This window comes from Struthio camelus, chromosome 13, assembly GCF_040807025.1.
Source record: "Struthio camelus isolate bStrCam1 chromosome 13, bStrCam1.hap1, whole genome shotgun sequence".
NCBI lineage: Eukaryota > Metazoa > Chordata > Aves > Struthioniformes > Struthionidae > Struthio > Struthio camelus.
Window position 1 is genome coordinate 12,097,772 of NC_090954.1, and position 6,598 is coordinate 12,104,369.

Genomic DNA, 6,598 nt, shown 5'->3' on the forward strand with positions numbered 1-6,598 from the left:
GTCCGGGCAAGCGCCCGCAGCGGGTTGTGCCGGGGCTCGGCAGAGAGCATTACAGCAGCCCCTTTCAGCAAACTGTCCGTGAGCTCCTGGTCGGGGAGAACCGGGACTGGGGCACATCAGAAATGAGGCATATACCTAAGGGGATTTTCCGAATTGGCACCTCAGTGGGTTTTAAAGGCCCTTCAGGGCCTTTAAAGGAAGCAGGAAGCTAAAGCTGTGCCTTGCCCAGCAGCATCTTGACTTCATCTTTTGCAGGTAACCAACACTGCAAACCCCTCTGAGTCTGAGGTCAGCAGAGAGCTGGCCCCAGTTGCCAAGACTTCAATGTCAGGGACATAACGTTTTTCATCCAGCCCCCTGCCAATCATCTCCCCTTCCCCCTTCTCTATGACTTAAAAGAAAGAGAAAGATCCATGGGGCAAACAGCTTGAAGCCGGCGCTCGAGCAATTCTGAAAGCGCTTTCTGCCAGCTGCTAGACTCCTTGTCACCGAGCTGATCAGTAGACTAAACAGCGAGGACCCGGCCTGATCTCCCGCGGCCGCGCTCCCCAGGGAGGCGAGCCGCGCGCAGGCAGGCGGCTGCAGCGCGCGCCGAAAACGCCGCCGCGCCGCTCCGGCCGTCTGCTGCAAACCGGGAGGGGGTGTCGGAGGCGAGTGCAATGCTTAGCATCAAAACTGGCAGCAAAGTCATAACGGAGAAGGCCAAGGGGATCCTGAGACCACTTAACTGGGACCGAGGGGAAGAGGCGGAGGAAGGGCCGAAGGGACCGCGGCGGATGGAGCCAGGGTTGTGGGCAGGGGGGACCCGAGGCCGGGGCCGGCACGAGCCGCGTGCTCATTCCCACCCAGCCAACCTTGGACGGCAGCAAACCGGCAGGTCCCAAGTCTTGAGCACCAGGGTCAGGGTTACAAAGGAGATTTTTCCCCTGCAGTTGCCCAAACCCTCCTCTTCCTCTCCCTTCCCACGTTCTGCTGGTAGGTACTATAGGCTGCTTGTCCCCAGGGCTCATAAGGAACAGCTGGCTGCTGTTATCTGGGAGCCACTCTCTTATCTGGCTGCCGATTTCAGCTTCAGGGAGCCAGCACCTCTCAGGTGAGGACGGCTTGTTTACCATCTGCTCGGCACGGGCGACCCGCGGTGGTCTTATCTGGCCGGGCACCTTGTCGTCTGGAAAAGCCCTGTCAGACAGAAGGATGAGGAGATCCCCCCGCGGGCCTGGGCTCCGGGGGCAGCTGGCGCTTGTCACGGGACCAGGGTGGACACGGGGCATTGCAACCCTAGGGAAATTGCTGCCTTGCTGGAAGGCTTTAGGCAAGCCACTTCCAGCGCCCGTGGCTCAGTCGCCCCATGCGGGTGGTTAGGAAGGCTCTGCCCACCCCTCTCTGGGCATTCACCTCGTTTACTTAAATCTCTGTGCATACACACACAGTTCCTGCTGCAGCTCCCCTTCCTCAAAAAAAAAGTCATCCGTCCTTACTTATGGGGATCGAATGCCCACTCAGTGGGTCACGTTTTCTGCCCCCCTTCCTCTGGGCTGCTGGGCTCCCATGAGGTTTGCCATCGAGGTCATAAGAACTTGGGTAAGAGGAGCAGATCACCCTTCAGGATTTTCTTGCTGCTGCTTCCAAAAATGAAAAGATCAGGCACGAGTTCTTCTTTCCACCAGCTAGTAGCAATGCTTGACCATGCCAAAAAATTAAGCGGTAGTGGTGCTGGAGAGAGAGCTCCAGCTTTTATTACTCTTATCTCCTTGCTTCTGGAAGAGTGAGATGTCTGTGTGGGGGCTCTGTGCAGGGGACATGGTGCACACGCCACAAGGAGACAAGCTGCTCTCTAAATCACGGCTGCCCGTGATTTATGCAGAGGCTCACGGGTTAGGTAACTGCAGTAAACAGAATAAACAGACCTCAGTCTGGATTTATGGACCGACAAAAGGACCTTTAACCACAGAAGAAATGTGCTTTCCAGCCCTCTTCTACCACCAGATCCCAACCAAGGGCTTAAATACTTATGTCAAGCCCACAGAGATCAGGAGTTGGGCTGGATTTAAACTACTACTCTAGTCTCCCTGTTATCTGAGTAAGTCATCTCACAGTTCATCTCATGTTCACCTCTCAGCTATCACACACGCGCGTGCACAAACACACTCACAACGCCAGAGGAGCCTGAGGGGAGCAGGGAGATGATTTTTCTGCTGGAGTTCCTCCATTGCTGGTGGTGGATTTATACCAGCAGAGAATGTGTCACCATATTTCTGCTGTGAAAACTCATCATTCACATGTTTTTCTCATGCTCCCTCAACTCCCAACCTGCAGACGCAATGGGCAGGTCGGACATGCCAAGGCCATCTGGGCAGATCTCCAGGATCTGCAAACGAGGCAGCTCTCACCGGCTTCCCGGGGCACCGGGAACACATGGGTACATCCCTATGCGGGACGCGTGCTGGGGAGAGCCAAACCAGGCGTTGCCAACTCACCCACGTACAGCAGGCTCTGGGAAAGGAAAGGGTGGGACTTGGGCTTAAAATAGTAGTGACCAATAAATCACCAACCAAGCATAGGTCTCCAAGTGCTCTGGAAGGAGGTTTCTCTCTCCTGATGTCCTTTTGGGGTGCAGCTGGATGCTCAGACCTTTCTCCCTAGCAGATAGCAACATTCAGCTGAGGAGTCCTAGCTGCCATTGCCGAGATAAACCTTCTCAACACAAGAGCGGCTGTCTACAGAGCAGTTAAGGAGGTTTTTCTCTTTGAGTAAAAGAGGTGTTACTTTTCCATGTGGCTCTCAAGTGTTTGATGTGTTTCTCCCTGCAGATGTAGAAATTCATGTCACGATGATATTACAGATGTTGCATGCAAAATAGGAGAGTGTGCGTAAGGGCATAGCGGCTGATGATTCCTTTGTTACAAACCTGTAGGTTATTATTTTTAAAGTGATATCAGTGCACAAAAGCCGGCTGGAGAAAAGGAGTCTGTCCATCCTCAGGCAGTCGTCTGTTCATGCTCTGGGAGCGTTCTGGCATCCGCAACACCCGTTCCTAAAGGGAAGATGCACGCGATAGGGAGAGCTGGAGGGTAAGTGTAAAACCAGAAGCCAGGCTGAAATCTTTGGAAAATTTGGTATTAATAGGACTTCTTGTTTTCATATACTCATCAACAGTCAGACACAGTGTCAGCCACACGGACAAGCACAGAAAACACAGTGCTACAAAATAAGTTTTTGGAGCTCAGTGTTACCCCCTCCCTTGATAGCCGGAGAGGGAAAAGCATCCGGGAAAGTGCTGCCTTCTCTCCATCTTGCACATCTTTATTTAATTCCATCGCAAGCAAGCTCACATATTTGAGATGGAACAATTTAAATCCTTGAATTGTTCTAAATCCAGGAGAATTGCCAAAACCCCTGTTTTAATACGTTTTCAGATTGCCTTTTCCTCCTGTCTGTGGGAGCCAAGATATGGCTATTTAATTACAAGCACAACCTCCACTTAAGAGGCCTTCCTAATGAGGCTGGAGTGGAAAGGCATCCAATTTTTCCCTTGTCTGAATGAGGTGCTGCAATTAGCATGTTTTATCCCGTGTTTGGATTTGGCATGAATCAGTTAGCGACACTTTGGGGAAACCGGCTAGCGGTAACCTCTGAGCTCTGGGCTTCTCGGCGAGCTCTTGGTAGCGCACTAACCTGCCCGTTAGAGAAGACTGAATCCAGCCTCCTGACCAGGGAGCGAGATTCAGGCTGCCTGCTTTTGGCAGCTCCAATCTGGAAACAGAGGCATTTAGCCCTCCATGGGGCAGGCTGGGGGAAAGGGGAGAATGGAAATGAAATATGAAAGGGAGGATTGGGTCAAACCGAGGCAAAGTAAAATCCTAGTAAGGGAGAGCAGCAAGAATGGCATTGCGGGAGATCTCTGTGGTCCTTGTAGCTACTGGAAAATGTTTCCCTTGGCTTGCTTTGCGCCTGGCTTTCCAAAACAGAGGTAGCTGAATCCAGGCCAAACCTATGTGCCGGCAAGGCACCTTTCCTACGGCCAAGGTGCAGCTCCTGTGGCCCCTCAACCCCATTCTCGTGTCTCCCGAGGAGATCTCTGCAGGCGGGAGGGTGTCACAGGCTCTCCGATGCCCGGCTGGGGACAACACGGAGGCCGCTCAGTCGCATGGCGTGCGAGAGGGCCGACCATGGAAGGAGCCGCTCCCGGCATGTTAGCAGCTGCTCAGCTCCGAAAATCACTGCAAGCAGCTTCCCCAAAGACGGAGGAGTCCCAGGCATGAAGCAACGTGACGCAGCCTCATTTCCAGGTCGGCGGGCGAGGGACCTTCCAGCGCCGCAGCTGGCACGCCTGCCGAAGGGACCGGCGAGGCGGGCGCGCGGAGCCGCTCAGCCCGGCTGCTTGGGACGCTCCGCTCCCGCCCCGGGAGCCTCCCTTAAACACGGGCACGGTGCTGGAGCAGCAACCGGCCGCTCCGCGCTATGGGGCTGCCGCTAACGGGTGCGGGGCCGCCGCAGCAGCACCCGCCGCCTGCCCGGAGCCCGGACCCTGCAGCCGTCCCCAGGGAGCTGCCGCCCGCCGGCCTCGTCCCGCTGCCGGCGCCGGGGCAGGGTCCGGCCCGCCGGGCGGTGGAGGGCTGGGAGAGGGCTGCAGAGGGCGATGCTGGCGGGGCAACGCGCGAGCGGCGGCCGCAGCGAAAGGCGGCCGGGACGCGCTCGCGGGGCCGGCGGGAGCCGCGCACCTCCTCCGCTCCCCCCGGGGTGCTCCGGCGGCGCATTCCTCCGGACTGGGGAGAGCTCGGCCCTCTCGAGCTCCCAGGAAGCGGCCGGGCCGCGGTGGAGCCAGCCTTGGCCCCATCCATCATCCTTATCAGCCGCCTGTGGCAGCCCGGCGGTCCCTGGCGGAGGGGCGGCACGGCCGGCGGGCCGGGGCCGCGCGGAGACAGGCGGGAGGCACCGCGGCGATAAGCAACGCCACAAACAAAAACAACTGTCCTCGCCGGGCACTTCAAAGCGCGCCCAGCCGAAATTTATGCGGCGGCGGAGGCTGCGCGGGTGCCGCGAGCGGGCCAGGGGTGGCTTCGCCCGGCGGAGGGAGCTTTGGGGCACCCTCCCGGCCGTGGTGCAAGGTTTTGCTGGCCGCCGCCACGGTGCAAGATTTTAATGTAGCTGAGGCCATTTATAGCCACGTCTGGCTAGATCGCACCCAAAAAAGGGACGGCCGTACTAGTAAAACGTTTCAGACGTGGCGAGGGCTCTCAGCCGCCGCGCTGGCGGGGGCGGGAGGGCAGCAGAGCCCGGCTCCGCTGCGGGACCCTCCAGCGCCGGCAGCCCCGGGCCAGCGGCGCCTCGCCGTAAAAATGTATCCTGGGGGGGGGGGTTGGCAGGGGATTTGAGGGGGGGTTGGCAGGAACGATAGGGCCGCTTGCTTTCCGCGTGCGACCCTCCCGAGAGGCGCAGAGCAACCCCGGAGCCTGGCTCACCGGCTGCCGGGCAGATTCAGGGCTGTTCCCAAGGCAGGTGCCGGACGGGAAGGTAGGAGCCCGGGTGGCCGGACGTCGCCACCGCTCCCGCGAACCAGCAGTTCATTCCTCGGCCCGACCCGGGGAAATCGCTGAGACCTCTTGTGGCACCGGCCGAAACTCCACGTTCCCCCGGGCAGCAGCTAAGGAGCGGGCGGTAACGGGGGGCCGCGCTGTGGCCGGCGCCCACCGCGCTGGCCGGGAGCGGGGCCGCGTCCCCCCGTCGGCGCTGCCACCAGCGGCTGCTGGCGGACAGCATCTGTGCGGCAAGAAGGGGACATCAGCTCAGGAGGAGCTGGAAAAATGGTTGTTTCAGTTAAGGCAGGGATGGAATCACCTCACACCCGAGATGGCATTTGGGTGCGCTGCTGCAGAAAGCTGCAGGGGACAAGACCCAGAGGAAAACCCAAGGTGCCCGCGGACGCTAAGGACGGGCTACAGCGCAGCGACAGCCCTTGGGAGACCGGGATCGTGGCACTGCGGTGTAGCAAAATATCTGCACTCACTATCATATATACATATGCTAGTTTTCGCATGTGTGTATATTTATTATATATATATGTAGATTAATTTTCAAGTGTAGTAACACAAAATTACACATGTACACCTTGCTGACAGCTGCCTCTTTTTGTAAGATTCAACTTCATTGAGCTTTTTGTGTAGTCCGTGTCTTGTTGAAAATTGTCATTAACATTTTTTTAAAAAGCCTTTTTAAATTAGATGAACATTACTCACTGAGGACTCTTGCATTCAATTCTTTTCAACAAAGCTATTCAAGATTAAAATTGTTAGCTTAAATTTGGATGAGAGGAAATTGAAATTAAAAGTCTGTTCTTTTTGTTTCTCTTCTCTCTTCCCTCATTTTTAGTAAATGAGAGGAAAATTAAGATGTAAGGGTGGGTAACATTTAATTTAAACTTCATTAAGTTCAATTCAAAGTGGAAGGATTTTTTTTTTTTCTACCTAGTTCATCACAACATCAGACCTAGTCGAGGTGAAGGGAAAAGTGCTGGTTTCACCCAATACTTCTTGAGGACAAAAGGCCCTTTCCTCAGTTGCCCCAAGGGGAGCTGTAGTAGAAAGGTCCCATCAGATGC